This window comes from Conger conger, chromosome 16 (genome assembly GCF_963514075.1).
Source record: "Conger conger chromosome 16, fConCon1.1, whole genome shotgun sequence".
NCBI classification, from domain to species: domain Eukaryota; kingdom Metazoa; phylum Chordata; class Actinopteri; order Anguilliformes; family Congridae; genus Conger; species Conger conger.
The window spans coordinates 14,744,328-14,761,911 of NC_083775.1; the positions used below are offsets into that span (position 1 = coordinate 14,744,328).

General features: G+C 46.4%; 1 long non-coding RNA gene across 1 annotated transcript; it reads right to left on the bottom strand.

Moving 5' to 3' along the window:
- Positions 1-421: 421 nt before the first annotated feature.
- On the bottom strand, positions 422-7,955 carry LOC133115327 (uncharacterized). The gene is made up of 2 exons (XR_009705628.1): positions 7,871-7,955; positions 422-1,699 (listed from the first exon to the last, which is right to left on the bottom strand). It is a non-coding gene; the product is annotated as an uncharacterized LOC133115327 (long non-coding RNA).
- Positions 7,956-17,584: the final 9,629 nt, after the last annotated feature.

Consider the following 17,584-nt stretch of genomic DNA (forward strand, 5'->3'; position numbering starts at 1 on the left):
GGAGGTGTGTGTGGAGGACAGGAGGTGCACGTGGAGTACAGGAGGTGCACGTGGAGGACAGGAGGTGTGTGTGGAGGACAGGAGGCGTGTGGAGGACAGGAGGTGTGTGTGGAGGACAGGAGGTGTGTGTGGAGGACAGGAGGCGTGTGGAGGACTGGAGGCGCGTGTGGAGGACAGGAGGTGCACGTGGAGGACAGGAGGTGCACGTGGAGGACAGGAGGCACGTGTAGAGGACAGGAGGTGCACGTGGAGGACAGGAGGTGTGTGTGGAGGACAGGAGGTGCGTGTGGAGGACAAGGAGCCAGAGGATGGGGAAGTGCAGGAAGGTGAGGAGTGGTGAATGCCCCCACATACTCCTGCTCCCCTAAATGAGAACAAGCAATGCACAAGGATTTAAAAAAATACACAGATGCAAATAAAATTGTTTAATTCATTCCTTTATTTTCAAAGTGACATTCTTTGTTGAGCTGCTCCTCAGTCTCTCTCTCACTCACTCACACTACTTTACTGTACGAGTGGCATCTGCGCTGTCTTCACCGGTTCACTTTATGCTTGTTTATTTGGTGAGTCTTATTTTTAGAGTGGTCATGGAGAGAAAGTTCCCAAACACAGCAATGGAAGTTAAAACGCGTAGAAAGATCCGTATGGATGCTCTTGCACGCTCCCTCTCCTTCCTCTCTCCTATCGAGGGGACAGGGCTGCTGTTCCTGCTGAACTGAGCCAGCTGATGAGAGAGACTGATTATCAGCACAGCAGGCACAGGAGACCGGCCCGGGAGAGACCAGAGCACGAGGGAGACCGGTCCACGAGCGAAACCAGCGCCTGCTCCGTTCTGACACGGACACGTCTGCAGAGCCGCTCCGTCCTCTGGACAGACCGAGAGAGCGGGACATCTCCGAACGTGGACGCACTCTGAGCATCACGGATACCAAAGGTGAGGTGATCAGCGCACAATCTAATCAATTCAGCTACTGACGGATAAAATGGTTCTCGATGTATCGGGTAAGCACGAAGGGCTAGGCTAAGACTACAAACACAAAGGGATGGGCTACTTTCAGACGGACTCCTATAAGACTACAAACACAAAGGGATGGGCTACTTTCAGACGGACTCCTATAAGACTACAAACACAAAGGGATGGGCTACTTTCAGACAAACTATAAGACTACAAACACAAAGGGATGGGCTACTTTCAAACGGACTCCTATAAGACTACAAACACAAAGGGGATGGGCTGCTTTCAGACAAACTCCTATAAGACTACAAACACAAAGGGATGGGCTACTTTCAGACGGACTCCTATAAGACTACAAACACAAAGGGATGGGCTGCTTTCAGACAAACTCCTATAAGACTACAAACACAAAGGGGGGGGTCAAATTCCTCGCCTCTATGGTGAGGCCCAGGGGGGGCAGAACTTAACCACTGTGAACAGGGAGAGGACACAGTGTTCACACGCGGGCTAAGTCCTGGCACCACAGAGCCACGTGCGGCGTTCCCATTCTGAGGCGTTCCCATTCCGAGGTGTTCCCGACTCGAGCCTCCAGCTCTCTGGGGCTGGGCTGCACAGTGCCTGCCGGCCATTGGAAATCCCTGGCAATGTGATTCAGTCCTGATTCCGAAATCACTCTGCCAGGAACTCCCCTGGCTGGCAGCTGGGGCAACTGGGAGGGGTCCAGGTACGGGAGTGTGTGCATTCCTGTGGGAGGGGAGAGGAGAGGCAGTCAGACTATGCAGAGAGACATGGGAGTGATGAATACGAAACAGTCTAGAAGTCTGCACCCCCGCCCCCCCCAATTTATTATCAGACTCTGAACTATTAGTTCCAGATCATTGATGACCTCAAGAGGGACCTGACCTAATAGCCATTAAATGATTTAGTCTCATTGCATCTCTCCTCCCATAGTTTCATGAGATCTGCTCAGGTAAGAGCAGTCATCTGGCAGTCGGAGGGTTGCCGGTTTGATCCCGCCCTGGATGTGTCGAAATGTCCCTGAGCAAAACACCTTACCCCTGAATGCTCCTGAAGGGCTGGTTGGTGCCATGCATTGCAGCCAATCGCCATTGGTGTGTGAGTGTGTGTATGGATGGGTGAATGAGAAGCATCAATTGTACAGCGCTTTGGATAAAGGCTGCGAAACCTCATTCAACAACCATTTACCATTTATCGATTTGGTGGCATGCACAGTGGTGCAGTGGACAACACTGCCCTGTGTGGAGTTTGCATCTTGCTATTTTTCAGCTCTTAATCCCTCCACCAACCTTAATCACTTAATCCTCAGTTTGAGGTGCAGTGGATTAGACCCCCCACCTACACACCATGCAGCCAAGGTCACAACGCCCCATGCTGGGCCTCGTGTGTGACCTCCGTAGCCTTATCACACACACGCACTCACACCCTGTGTATCTGTCTCTCTCACTCAGTCTCACTCTCCACATCTCTCTCTGTCTCTCCTCTCTGTACCCCTCTCTCTGTCTCTCTCTCTCTCTCCCTCTCCATCGTGTGTTGTTAGGAAGGCCGATGTCTGTAGCCTTCTGTAACGTGGGGGAAAGCAGCCCTTCAAGAAGGTGCAGTTTCCTGCGCTCTCTTAAAATAGTGTTTGAATGACGGCATTCAGAATGAGGTCAGACGGAAGAACCTGTCAAGAGCCTCTCCCACTCGGATGTGTGCTCTGTGCTTCAGGGTTCCTCTTTCTCTCAAGCCCTCTCTTTTCTCTCAAGCCCTCTCTTTTCTCTCAATACCTCTCTTTTCTCTCTCACTCCTCACTGGTGCTGTAGCAACCAGCAGCAGAGATTTGCCCAAAACATGGATTTTACACTTCCGGCAGAATGTGCCTGCTATTCCAAAGAACTCTCCAGTTATTCAATCTCAGTCTCTCAATCTCTCCTCTTTACCCATATCTCTCTCTCTCTCTCTCTCTCTCTCTCTCTCTCTCTCTCTCTCTCTCTCTCTCACACACACACACACACACACTCACACATCACTCCTTTTTATTAAAGGGGCAACACCTTTTTTTCATCATCCACCTTGCATAAGGTTCCCTTCTAAGTCTGCTTCGCGATGAAAACCACATACATGCAGAAAAATATACCGTGGTATATTTTCACACAATTTTTATGAGCCTTTATTCGTTTCAGGTCTCAGGGTGTAGAGAAGTGCAGTGCTTTTCTTTTGACTGGTTTTGTATATTTTCAGAAAGTCTGCTCTCAGGCTTCAGGCATGAGTCACCAATGTCCCGGGGAATTCCACACCGATGAGTGCGCACCGAAACTCCGAAACCCGGCCGCGCTCCCGTCTGCGACAGCGAGCATGCTGGGACGAACGGCAGCCATCACGAGTCCGTGCCTATCCGCTACTTCGGTCAGTAGCGAGAGTGCGCGTTTGCGGCTAAACGAACACCGGGCAGCCCTTGGCTGTGCATTCGCAGCTCCTTCAGTCATGTTCTCCTTGTTGACTTCCCACTTCTCAACGCGAAAGCGCGCGCTGGTCACTCGTACGCTCCCGTTTTAGCCGGTGACGTCAACCGCGAAAGGGAAGTGGGCATTTTTACAGATGTGCGTAACCGGTGAAGTACATAATAAGTTGGTGATGTAATGAGTAAGCTGTGTCAGATTAGGTCAATTGAGATGCTTGCTCCTGATCCAGAACGCAGGAGAGAGCAGGTATGACCCCAAAGTTCAGTTAACACAGAGCGAATGTATCCAGTGTCAATATTGACCATTCCTTAAACACAGAACTGCACTGTGGACTTTTGACTTGATACGATTCTTCAAGGTGGCTGTGTTGAGTGAGATGTGTGAGGTCTCATGATCACCCATGAAATCAAATGAGTAATTCCCTCTTTCACACAGGCAACTCTGTAACCATATTATCATAGAACTTATTGTAAATGGCATGCATTTTCAAATAAATCAACATAAGAACAAGTAATTATCTATTTTTATGTAAATATGTGGCACATTGAAAATGTATAGTGTGTGTATATGTGCAGTGTACAGTGTCTGTCCCTATATGTTGTTTTATGACTGCCACTTGCCACTACTGTACAGTGTCCTTGGGTGACGTGAAAGGCGCTTTAAATAAAATGTATTATTATTATTATTATAGTACAGAAGGATCAATTATGTCTTTTTTTATTTTCATTTTTTAAGCACTTATCGGCAGTTCTGAAAGTTCCCCACATTTGCCATATGCAGGAATCTAAGGCTGGGTCTAAACCATTGTAGCTCAGTCACTGTAAAAATGAGCATGGCTAAATGTTTTCCCCTTATCCCTGGGACTGATGAGCAGGCTTCTCCTGATTCTTGTGTGGAATGTTTTGCTCTGTTTTGCGGTAAATGTATAATTTTGAGTGTCATATTGCCAAAGTGCACAAGAATTAGAAAGACTTCAAAAGTAGCAAAAGTACACAAAACTACTTATGCCACTAATAATGATAATGATAGTAATAATGCAATAAAATGGTAATGATATACATAAAATCTCATTAAAAGCAGTCATTTATATATGAGGTCATCTTGAACTATTCTCTGCATTGTGATAGGACACACGCACGCACACGCACACACATACACACACACACTTGTTTTTTACGTCTGTCTTTCTTTACACAGATCATTTTTTCCCCTTATTCATACTGCCAGGTTTTTGCCGTTCCCAGGCTCATGGATGGGTGTCCAGATTTGTATATACAAAGAAACGAATTCTTCCGCCCACCTTTCTCAACACATATGGAGTTTTTCCAGTTCTGTTTCTGAAAGAAACCTGGAATCGGTAACTTCATGGTTTTGGCAGCTCGTGACAACTGACTGATCACTTTTTTAGCTTTACCAATGTATCCTCCTGCCCTACAGAGTCTCTGAATTTAATTCAGATATAACAGGAGAACCTTTATGCTTAGGAGTCCCACAGGAGAGGTAAATGTATTTAAAATGTGTATTTATTATACACAAATGTGTAGCGTGTAAATAACAGGTGTGTGTGTGTGTGTGTGTGTGTGTGTGTATGTGCACATCCGTCTGCATTTGTGTGCGTGTTTGCGTTTGGCACAGACAAAACGTGGTGACTGAGTAGTGAGGGTGGGAGAGGGTCAGCATGGGGCTGTAGGGTGCAGGGCCACCACTGGGGGTAAGATAGAGGCTGGGATTGGGGAGGGAGGGCTTCGCTGTGGGGGCTCTCTGTCATTTCAGTAAGGTAATTTCAGCATATCACATTTCAAAGCTATAAGGCACACTGCAGTTTACACAAGGACACACACTGAAGGAGAAAGACTGTTGAAACAGCTGCACTGCAGTTAGTGTGGTTCCAGTGCATTCTCTCCTTCCATAGTGTACACGTCTGCACTCCTTTCCACTACATAGGCCTTTACGAAAATAATATGTCACCATTATGACTGAGAATGTAGCGTAAATTGTGCATCTCTCATGGTCAACATAGACTACATGTGCTACCAAATGAACCGCCATTCTTGCTTTTTACGAACACAAACTTTGCATATTCTTCTTCTGCAATATAATTAGCACTATACCCAAAAGTATATCGCAGAATCAATTATTCAGTTAGAGTTTGACCTCCTGTGCTTACTATAAGGAGGTTCAGGCCTGGGGTTTGCCCATCTGTTACTGAAAGGTATCTGTGTCAGTCTTCTGTAAAAAGTGCTATACACAATAATGTCTGGATACAGTACATTTTGATATGAACACTTTCAATGACTGTTTGGAGCACAATGCGCGCAGGACTGCCGACTTGAGATCAAAACGGAGCATCAAGGGACTTGTTCTCAGACACCCGATTACCGCATGCTCACACTACACTGTATGCGGTGAACGGGACGTGTGTGCATTCATTTGAACTCTGGGGTCGAATGAGGTTTCTGCCAGGGAAATGACTTTGCCTTTTCTTTACACACTGCTCTGCCTCCAGACCTCTTTATCTCGTGCTATTTGAGCTTTCTTTCTCTGACTTTAGCAATCGCCTAAAGCCTTTGCTGACTTTGCTAGCCTTTAGCTTTTCCAGGTTGGCCTGGGATCAGGTTGGGAGAGGGATGGGAAAGGCCAAAGGGAATGCCCTCATCTGTCCAAGCACGTGTTGTGTGTGCTACCGCTAACTAGAATCACATGGATAACTAAAACACAAGGCCCTTTGGAGCCAGACATTTAATGTCTACAATTTCCTCAGTGCATATGCACAGAGCAGGGGCTATATAATTTAACTGCCAATACCAAGAAAAACATTCGGCCATTTTACTAGGAATTCCTTAAAGAATATGAAAACTTCAACAGCTTCTATCCTGTCCTGTCACGTGCTAATAAAATGTGAAGGGAATGTTTCAATTCCAGCATTAACTTCAGGGGTAAAATGCAGGTGAGGGCTGTGAAAAAGAGGGTGTGTTTTTCACAAACCCATACCTGACTCCCAAGAGGAATCATTCTGTTGAAACTTGTTTTTTATTATTCCATTCTTCTGATCTATTTATTTTCTGTGATTTTCATAGATTTTTAAGTGAACTTTAAACCATATTTGAACCAAGTTTGCTGCAGAATTGCACAAAAAAATTCACTGTCTGAAATGACAGGACTTGAATTGTAAAAAAACTGGAGATGCAAATATTATAATTTTATACGTCAATCTGCATTTTACCACATTATGCAAGATAAAATATATTTCAGTTTATTAATTGTATTGTAAGATTTAAATGCCAGTGTCTTGCCATATGATATACTACAGAACCCAAAGCTAAAACTATGAGTAACCCAGCAAAGATAAGAATAAATGCCAACATTACGGCAACTTTAACCTAGTTATATGGACTTCTGTACCCATGCTGATGTGCGCGCGTGTGTGTGTGTGTGTGTGCGTGTGTGTGTGTGTGTGTGTATGTGTCTCAGTGTGTCTCAGTGTGTCTCAGTGTGAGTGTGGAAATAGAGTTAATGTTATGGGGAGTGTAATGGTTCATATGAGATGTTTTACGAGAGCACGGTGGTCTCTGTGAACGTCAGAGTGGTCCTGCTCCATACCCAGCCCAGTGTGCACCCAGTGACCTGAGCGAGTGCCAGACGGACACAGACGGCAGCCCCCACCATCACGCCAGCGTGGTGCGACCGCAGCTGTACCCGCATCCCCACCCAGCCCGCTCAGTAACTCTTGGCCGTCGGGCTCGCACTTATTCCATTAAAGCGCCATTTCCTGGTCCCATGCCCAAACCAGGGGACCTCTGTGCCGCCTGCCCCAAATGGGCCTCTCGTTCCCCCCTCTGCCCGCCTTCATGAGCTCGATATTATATACAAATAATTATGTCCCCAAGTGTGGTCCCCAAGAGTCTTATTCCTGGAAGGTCCCCAGCACAGGGCTGTATAATTGCTCTTATTTGGTTGAGGAAATGTCTGGGCAATGTTGTGTGTGTGTGTGTGTGTGTAGAGCTAGGAACCAGTATCCAAACAAACATAGCAGCTCAGACCTAGAATTAATACCCTTTGCTCCTTTAAAACGTTTCTCCACCACTGTTATAAACAACAGGAGGAGATTAAAAATCTATATGGATCAAAACCCTGCTCCTTTTACTTCACGTTTCTCAGACTTGTTGTGATCTCTCCAAACCATTTTGGCTGACTTTACTATCGCTGCCGTTCGGTGCCTTTCACAGGAACAGCGTGAAACCTTTTATGCGTATTAAACATGATATTTGGCAAACACATGCGAGCCATTTCATTCAGCCTACATTGTCGGAGCATTCCGAGATTAAACGACAGATTAGCTGTGAGTGCCACTGCCAACATCACTTCTCACAGCTGTGCGCTCACTCGGTAGAAAACTTTGAGAAACTTTTTTTTTTTTTTTTGAAAATGGAAACAGCACGGCCGCGTTGCATACCTGAGTGAGGAGTTTGTCCCGTTCAAAGTCTCCGTGAGTATTTCCCAGTTGTTTCCGAGGCAGCGCTGCGTGACAGGAGCCAGCCGGGGTGAGTGAGCTCACAATCCGGCAAGGGAATTCCTTTTTGTAAAACGTCAGAGGCTGGGTCCTCCCCTCTTTGCCGCTGTGAAATACAGGAAGGGGGCTGGGAGATAGTGGGCCACATTAACGGGAGTAAACGGGCAGATAGTTTACGCAGCGAAAATTTCAAGTGCAGGCAGATCTGCCGGCGTGTATTTTGTAGAAACAAATGACCTGGTACCTTTAAATACTATTTATTTTTACTGTCGTTGATCTAATGGTAATCCCAGCATTTTTTTAATGATCTGCCATTATTGATTTGATAAATGTGTGCATTATTCAATTCCGTTAGATGTATTATTTTTTCGTACACCGGTAAACGGCTAAATTTATATGCAGGCTAAAGACATGAGCGTAAGTAACGACATTCTGGCATGTATAGATAGTAGTATAGATATTAACGTTTAGGATCACACTTTACCAAAATTGACGACTTAGTTGAGACGTCTATTAGGAGTATGTAGTATGCCCCACCCCCCCCCCCCCCCTTCAGCTTCGGAGTGTATGAGAAAAGGGTCCATTCAAACGGCCACACCCCTCAAAATACACTGCTGACGTCATAAATTCCTCAAAAACACAGAAACCCCACATACACTTTGTGTCTTAGCAACCCATACCACAGTACATGCTGCCTTCTCTCCACCAGACCCATGACATACAGAGAGTCTATGTACAGTGCTGTATGTAATATGACAACGTGTGTGTGTGTGTGTGTGTGTGTGTGAGGAATAGAAGATACAGGTATTTGCTGTGTGTGTGTAGTCCTGTATTCCCTTATTTTGTTGAGGCTGACTCTGAAAGTGTAAGGCATTGTAGTGTGTGTGTGTGTGTGTGTGTGTGTGTGTGTGTGTGTGTGTGTGTGTGTGCGGGAGAGTGGGAGAGAGCTGTGTGTTTTATTGCATTGTTTTTGTGTCGGCGTGATGTATTGTGCTGTATTGTGTGCTGTGTGTAAGTACTTTACAGCGTGCATGCTGCATTTCTTTGGCTTGTCATGTGTATATCTCCCCTCCTGTATTCTAGTATTACTAGGTCAATATGCAGTGTCTCAGGAGCCGGTCTAAGGGTGTCAAGTGAAGTGTGCCACAGACAGTGAGTCACGGAGCTAAAAACTCACTATGCTCTCAGCTCCATGACACACAAAAAAAAAAGAAAAAGAAAAAGGTTTGGTTGTCATGGTGACAGGGATCTAATTATACTGTCTCTCCAAACAGGAAGTACGTCTTTCTAAGAGCCAGAACACCGGTGCCCAACTTGTGGTGTTTCCCAAGGTTGGCTTAGCAGAGATGGCGGGTTGTGGATTTCCCACAGCAGCACTTATTCTAGTGGCATTTCAGCTTGCCTTTGATCAAGGCAAACAGGCCTCAGTCCAGGGTGGGCCTGAGTCTGCCTCTCCTCTTTAATACCTCCATTCAGTCCGTGTGCGATAGTCCAGAGCCACCTATCCCTAATCAAGTCAAGTCTGCTGAGTTTTGGTGAGGCCCGGTTTGGGTCTAATTTCGTTTACTGGGTAACAGCTTTGTCCTCATTTTCTCTCTCCATATTCCCTCTGAGCCCCCCCCCCCCCCTCCCCTCTGGTATTTATGTGTTGGCAGTCTCCATGGAGACAAGACACACAAACACTGTGGCAGCTTATTCCACAGACAGGAAGTTTGATTGAACCACAATGGCGTCACTGCGGCTCTCGCACTTGCTTGCTCTCCATCCAGCGCGGACGGCATCGTCATTAACTGTCGTTTGCGTACGCTTCTGGTATTATTATCATCGATTTCGTAAAAATAAAAATAAAAAGCCGTTGTAAACGTCTTCTTTTTTTACTTTTCACTGTAGGGTTTGTGAACTCCTTCTCCGTCCTCTTTGGTGTATTTGTCCTACTGGTGTTTCAGACATTTGGCAAATGGCCTGAGAGTCTTGGTGTTCTTTTAACTGCTCTTGAAAAATAACCTATAGCCTTTTACTGCTGTATTACACTGTGTCTGGTCTCTCACACAGAGCATTGTTCACTTGCAGCAGTCTGTCTCATCTTAGCGAATTGGCCTGTGTGTGTGTGTGTGTGTTTGGGTGGGTGTGTGTGTGTGTGTGTGTGTGTGTGTGTGTGTGTGTTTGGGTGGGTGTGTGTGTGTGTGTGTGAGTGTGTGAGTGTGGTGTATGTGTGTGTGTGTGTGTGTGTGTATATGTGCGTGTGTGTGAGAGAGAGAGTATGGGTGTGTGTGTGTGTGTGTGAGGCTATTGCAGTGGGTTACATCAGACACTACTGCATGTACATCATTCCTATTCTCTCTCTCCCCCTCTCTCTCTCTTCCTCTCTCTCCCTCTCCCTCTCTCCCTCTCCTCCTAAATATACTCCTTTGGAAAAACCCTTCAGAGTGGACCTCCCTTTTCTTCTTTCTCCTGTCTCTAAAATTATCCAGCATCCGACCTAAGTCTCTCCCTTTCTGTCTTTGTCTCTCTGGTTAATATTGGAAGTTAAAGAAGACAAATCAATGAAACCTCAAATTCTTTAATTGAAGGCCTTTATTTGTCGGAATTCCATTCAAAATGTTACACAATGGATTTAATAAAAAACGGGAAAAAACTTCCCGCAATAGACCTGTCTGAATGGAGGTAAGGAGGTGGGATAGGCCATGGGACACAGAAATGTGGAGTAAAATGTGCTTCATTCCATGTTGCAGTGACCAAAGGAGGTCCTGTCAGCTTTGAAACGTCAAAACTAAGAACGTCTGTGTGATGCTCCATTCAGTGACCCAGCTTCCTTAACCAATGCTACTTCTTGACTTAGTTATTCCCCCTCTATCCCCTGTCTCTTCCTCTTTTGTAGCACTGACTCAATGTTCCTCCTTGCCTACAGGAATAGGCCCAGCTTTGACCGTAACGCTTCCTCTTTCCGTTCAGGGCATCTCAGTGTGCTTGTGTTCGTTTGTTTGAGTGTCTTATCGAATTATGTAAGCAATCATAAAAAGGCAGTGAAGATACACAGATTTACGTAATTCCATTATGTCACTTTATAATCATCGCCTCCCATTCATGATTATGGATTTAAGTTCAGTAAACTGCAAACATTTAGGCTACTGGTATTTAGGTATCCTGTTTATACAGAAAGGTTAAAGATTATACATTACTGACCCCATGGGATAATTTGTCCTCTGCTTTTGACCCATCCTAGCTACTTAGGAGCAGTTTGCAACAACAGTGCACAGCCTGGGGGCCTACTGCATTTCTGAGACCAGTGTTTTGGTCTTTTGGCATGGGAGGTAACCAGAGTACCTGGATGTGTTGCACGGGAATCCTGTGTGAATATGAGGAGAACCCGGAGAGAACCCGGAGAGGACATGGAGAGGACACGGAGAGAACACGGAGAGGACACGGAGAGGACACAGAGAGAACACGGAGAGAACACGGAGAGAACACGGAGAGGACACGGAGAGGACACAGAGAGAACACGGAGAGAACACGGAGAGAAGGCGAGGAGCCAGTTGCCATGCCATCAGGCGCCCTGCTCCTGCTGAATGGCTGAAGCTAAGCGGGTGTGGGCTTGGTTAGTTCTTGGATGGGAGACCTCCTGCAAAAACCAACTTGCTGCTGGAAGAGGTGTTCGTGGGCCAGTAGGTGAGAAGAGCATTATATAAATGCTACGAATTAGAACATGGGAAGACCAAACTCAAACCTCCTTCTTGCGAGGCAACAGTGCTAACCACCATGCTGGACTGCTGACCTACGATCAGGTTTCCTCTGCCCATGTCCTAATGTTATCCATTCTGAGCTAAAAGTTGGAGTTGATTCTGGATCAGTGCTCCCTCCTACTCTGAAATGTTGTTTGAATAGAGCCCTCTATAGGCCTGTGTTCCTTTTAAGAATATTCTATTTTGCAAAGTGTACGAGGCTTCTACCTCCACTTGCAGTGTACCTCCAGGGGAAAGTGGGAATTGTCTGTAGAAAATTGCAAGGTGAAACGCAAATACTTTTTGAAGAGAGCTCCAAACATCTGAGCTGCCTCTGATTACTGGTAAAAAAAAAAGAAAAAAAAAAGACTCATTACAGTTTACACTTGGCAGTGGCTATAGTCTTTAATCATGGGCAGCAGTGTAGTATAATGCTTAGGAAGGCGGGCCTACACCTCCAAGGCTGGAGGTTGGATTCCCAGGTGGGGCATTGCTGTTATAGCCTTGAGCAAAGGTACTTAACCTGAACTGCTTCAGTTCATATCCAGCTGTGTAAATGGGTTGTGTTTAAGGAATGTAAGCTGTCCAAACTGGATTGGAGCGTATGTTAAATGCTTAAACGTGTGAAATGTGAATGCAAACATTTTCTGAATCGGTTTGGGTCTAGTACGTGATTGTTTTGGATTCAAATACTTTTCTGCACTCGAATGATCTTGCCTGGTGTTACCGAGCCAGCCAAGGGGCGGTGTTTACACTTTGAGAGTATTTAATCAATTCCAATACACCAGACATGCTCAGCAAAGCGTAGATATAGTATTCGAATCCAAAACAATGACGTATTTGACTCAGGTCTGCTCTGCTACCTCTTCAGTCATGTATTTATATTATGCATATAAACTGTTGAACGTCATTGCATTGATATAGCCTAACATAAGCTCCCCCCCCGTGCTTCGGGGATGAGTTTGCGTGTCCCTGCAGAGGGCAGGGCGTGACTGTCCCATTCATGCTCTGGGTCCTCAGGCTTGCATTCTCTCTGACCTTGAGTCCTCAGGAGAACTTGAAATCTGACACCACCTTCCCACAATCCCACTGTTTGTTGTACGGGCGAACCGCAAAGCGAAATGCTGAATGATGAAAAGAAGCTTTTGCCGTTCGGTGTGGACGGACCGCGTCCGATCCGGAGTGTTCTCCGTCCCCTCTGTAAACAGAATAAACGCGCACGTCTGGAAAACAGACGGAGAAATGACAACTCCGCTGCTGCGTAAATGCTCCGGAAAATTATTGGCAAAATGGACTCATAGATGGAGACGCAGGTCATGCCTTTTGTGAAATATTACGGAGGGTCATTGATGTTTTGTGGTCCAGTGGTCCAGAGGCACTATTTAAGATCAATAGCACAATTAATTCAACAGAGTACTAGGATATCTTTATAGAAAATCTAGTTGCCTCTGCTAGGAAGCTGAGGCTTGGTCATTTGTAGATTGTCCAGCAGGACAATGACTCCAAAGAAAATCCACACAGAAATGGTTCTGCAATGACCGTCTCAGTCTCCATACTTAATCCCATGAAAAACCTGTGGTCTAAACTGAAGAGGGGAGTATCCCAAGGATATCAATTGAGTTTGATATCCTTGGGATATCCTCGGTGATTTTACTTCATGAATTAAGGATGATGTCAAGCCTGTGTCTGGAAAATGAATGTGGAAAAGGCAGAAAGCTATCTGCATCACTGTGATGTGTCGGGGGAGACAATGGTGTGTAACCTTCGATAGTAAGGCAAAGGTGTAAGTAGGCAGAGTGGTTTCCTTCAGCGTCTGTGTGTATAGAGCTGGTGCTATTTGTGTGCCACGTCTCTCTCTCTCTCTCTCTCCCTCACTCCCTCTCCCCCTCTCTCTCATCCTCTCATTCTCTCTCTCCCTCTCTCTCATTCTCTCTCTCTCCCCTCTCCCCTCTCTCACCCTCTGTTATTATCTCTCTCTCTCTGTCTCTCTCATTCTCTCTCTGTCTCTCATTCTCTCAGCCTCTCTCTCTCTCTCTCTCTCAGTTTGTGTATTTGTCCTTATTTGGCTTCTCCGTGCATGTGCTCCTGTCGGAGGTGCCTTGCTGCGAGTTCCCTCCTGACTGTGACTCACCAGCGGCGCTAACAAACACGCCGTCTCCGTGGAAACGGCGATTCCCGGCTCTTTCTCCTGTGTTCCACGGGACGGCTCGAGTTACCGACCGCGTGGCCGCCATCCAACTGCTGCCGCTGTACAGCGCCTGAGCCCTGGCACGAGACCCAGAGCTGCTGCTTAAACTCCCATTACGCACCACACCTCTCTAACTGTGTGTGTGTGTGTCTGTGTGTGTATGTGTGTATGTGTAGGTATACGTGTGTGTGTGTGGGTATACGTGTGTGTGTGTGTGTGTGTGTGTATATGTGTGTGGGTATACGTGTGTGTGTGTGTGTGGGTATACGTATGTGTGTGTGTGTATATGTGTGTGTGTGGGTATACGTGTGTGTGCGTGTGTGTGTGTGTGTGTATGTGTGTGTGTGGGTATACGTGTGTGTGTGCTTGTGTGTGTGTGTGTGTGGATATATGTGTGTGTGTATGTGTGTGCGTGTATATGTGTGTGTGTGGGTATATGTGTGTGTATGTGTATGTGTATGTGTATGTGTATGTGTATGTGTGTGTGTGTGTCAGTGAGTGTTGGTGTGTTTATATATGTGTGTGTGTGTGAGTGTGGGTATATGTGTATATGTGTGTGTGTTAAATATATTTTTGGCTGGAGGACTCATTTGTGTGGGGCATATAAACCTGTTTTTAAGTTATTGGAGTCATATTAATTTCTGCTGGCAGTCTCTTTTAGAAACTTATCTGCTGTTCTTTTGAATTCTTAATCACTTCTGCAAGACGTGGGTCCGTGTTGTTCCCTCGATTTGCTTCATGTCTTTGCTTGCGGCCGAGATGTACTTTGAGAAGAGCATATTCGTCTTCAACTGCCCGGTGATACGCTTGCACTTTAGATATTCATATTGGCAACCCGCTCTACAATTCTGTTCCGCCATCTAGGGGCTTGAATGTGCATCGCAGGTGTTTGAGACGGGGAAGGGGCATGGGGGTGGCACAGTGGTGCAGTGGATAGCACTGTTGCCTCTCAGGAAGATCTGGTCGAATTTCCGGGCTAGGCCTATCTGTGTGGAGTTCTCCCTGTGTCCATGTGGGTTTCCCCTCCCACAGTCTGCGATGAGAGTACAGTCATTAGAGGTCATGACCTCTATCAGATCTGCAGTGAGAGGAGAGGAGGGAGTGTGCAGTCTGTATGAAATTGGGAGGGGAGCGGAGTAGTGTCATGGCTAAGGTGTGCTCTGTAATGTTCACCGTTTAAACTTGCACTTGCACGCCCTTCTGTGGTTATTTTCAGGCTCCCATTACATTACATTAGTGGCATTTGGCAGACGCTCTTATCCAGAGTGACGTACAGTTGATTAGACTAAGCAGGAGACATTCCTCCCCTGGAGCAGTGCATGGTTAAGGGCCTTGCTCAAGGGCCAAACGGCTGTGTGGATTTTATGGTGGTTACACCAGGGATCGAACCATCGACCTTGCGGGGGCCCAGTCATGTACCTTAACCACTACGCTACAGGCCTCCCTCATCTGCTGCGTCAACCGTGGCGTTTGAAGGTGGGAGGGTTTGTCATTCGATTCCAATTTTAGGCGTGTTTGCAAACCCTCCCCGTGAGTGGGTCACAGGCGTGGGAGCGGACGATGCGGATCTGAAAAACAAAGCGAGTGATGAGTCACTGCGAGGAAATGCTCCTCCCACGTTGAGGGCTTATCTCTGTGAGGACACCATTTCAGCCTGCGGATGGGCCCCGCAGTCTGGCATCCGAGTCTGACCAGCGCCAACACGGTTAGCTTTAGCATCACCCGGGGTTGGGAGATGGGATTCAGCTGGCTGAGATAATTGTTTTGGATTTAGCATCACCCGGGGATGGGAGATGGGATTCAGCCGGCTGAGATAATCGCTTTAGCATCACCCGGGGATGGGGGCTGGGATTCAGCTGGCTGTGATAATCCCTTAATTTTAGCATCACCCGGGGATGGGAGATGGGATTCAGCCGGCTGAGATAATCGCTTTAGCATCACCCGGGGATGGGAGATGGGATTCAGCTGACTGAGATAATCACTTTAGCTTTAGCATCACCCGCGGATGGGAGATGGGATTCAGCCGGCTGAGATAATCGTGTGTCCTTGCGCACCAGGGACCCCTGCAAGTCCTCAACTGCACATGAAGCCTCTTCCTCTGGCTCATGTCCGTGTGAGCTCCGGCTTGCCAACTGCGGTGTGATAAGAAGGAGCGGCAGGTGACATCATATGGTTCACACGAGAGCACAATGCCCTTTCTCTGTCCTGATTCGATGGCGGAGGGGGCATGAATGCTGCCGGCCGTTCAGCCGGTAGTGCTCCAGCCTGACCAGTGTTGTTCATGTTCGTTCATCCTGGAAGCAAGCTGGTATTTTAATGACTTCACAATTGTATTGGATTCTCCCATCGTTTAGTGAACGTGAGAACAGAACATGGTTGGTTAAAGTTTTTAAGTGCGAGACCCACTCGCTGTGTGGCTCGAGAAGTTCTAGAATCGCATTTAACGTTCTAGAACTTACATTTCTTACCCGGGCCTGAAATATCTGTGGCGGTTTTGCGCGGCGGTGAATGAATGAACGCTTTTTTAGAGCAGTACTGAAACAGATGGCACACAGACTTCAAAAGAACATAGACCGGGGAGTAAAGGCAGAGTGCAAACGGGGGCACTGCAGTCTTTATTTTTTTTGCTCTGTAAAGTGAGTGTGTGAGTGTGTGTATGTGTGTGTGTGGGTATACGTGTGTGTGTGTGTATGTGTGCGTATGTGTGTGTGTGTGTGGGTATGTGTGTGCGTGTATATGTGTGTGTGCGTGTATATGTGTGTGTGTGGGTATATGTGCTTATGTGTATGTGTGTGTGTGTGTGTGTGTGTGTGTGTGTGCGTGTGCGTGTGTGCGTGTATGTGTGTTAAATATATTTTTGGCTGGAGGAGTCATTTGTGTGGGGCATATAAGCTGTTTTTAAGTTATTGGAGTCATATTCATTTCTGCTGGCAGTCTCTTTTAGAAACTTATCTGCTGTTCTTTTGAATTCTTAATCACTTCTGCAAGACGTGGGTCCGTGTTCTTGACTCAAATTTCTCTGTAAAGACGATGTTTCTATGGAGAATGCTCAGAGTGTTCCATGCTTACCTGGGGCCCGCACACGTCCTGTTGTACCACCGTAACGACTGGTGGGAAAGACTAGACTGACACTTCTGCCATCTCTGAGCTGGGTCTGCCGATCTAACCCTAACCCCCATCTGTTCCAGCTAGCTGCCTGCTCCACGGCTACATACCTAATGCTAATCTATTCTACCTCTCGGGCCTCAATTACTAACACCTTTAGCATGCGCAAAGCCTTTTCGCACGCGCAAAACAAATAACACAACCCGATGATTGCCCCAAAACAAATTCCACGGCCAATACTTGGTCATGTGGTTGGCTTTTTTTTGCGAGTGCTAAAAGGTTTTGCACATGATAAAGATAAATAAATAACCCCCCAGTTCGTAGAATGAATGAAGCCTAGCAGCTAACTGAAAGGTTAGCGTATTACGCGGGGCCAAGCAGTGGAATGCCCCACTGGGGAGTTTTCTTTCATCAACTCTGTTTGAGTGTTTCTTTTTCTTTTTCCCCTCGACTAGAGAGTTTTTATTTTTCATTTGTGATTTGTTTTTGTTTTTTACCTCATTGTATTTTTGTAGATTCAGTCTGCTCTTAATTTTTCCTCGCCCCTATTTCAGCCAAGCATCATTGTGACCGTGTTGAAAGTAAAGTAAAGTAAGTTGAATAGAGCACGAGTGTACATTTGAGAGAAAATGAAAAAATCTGCAT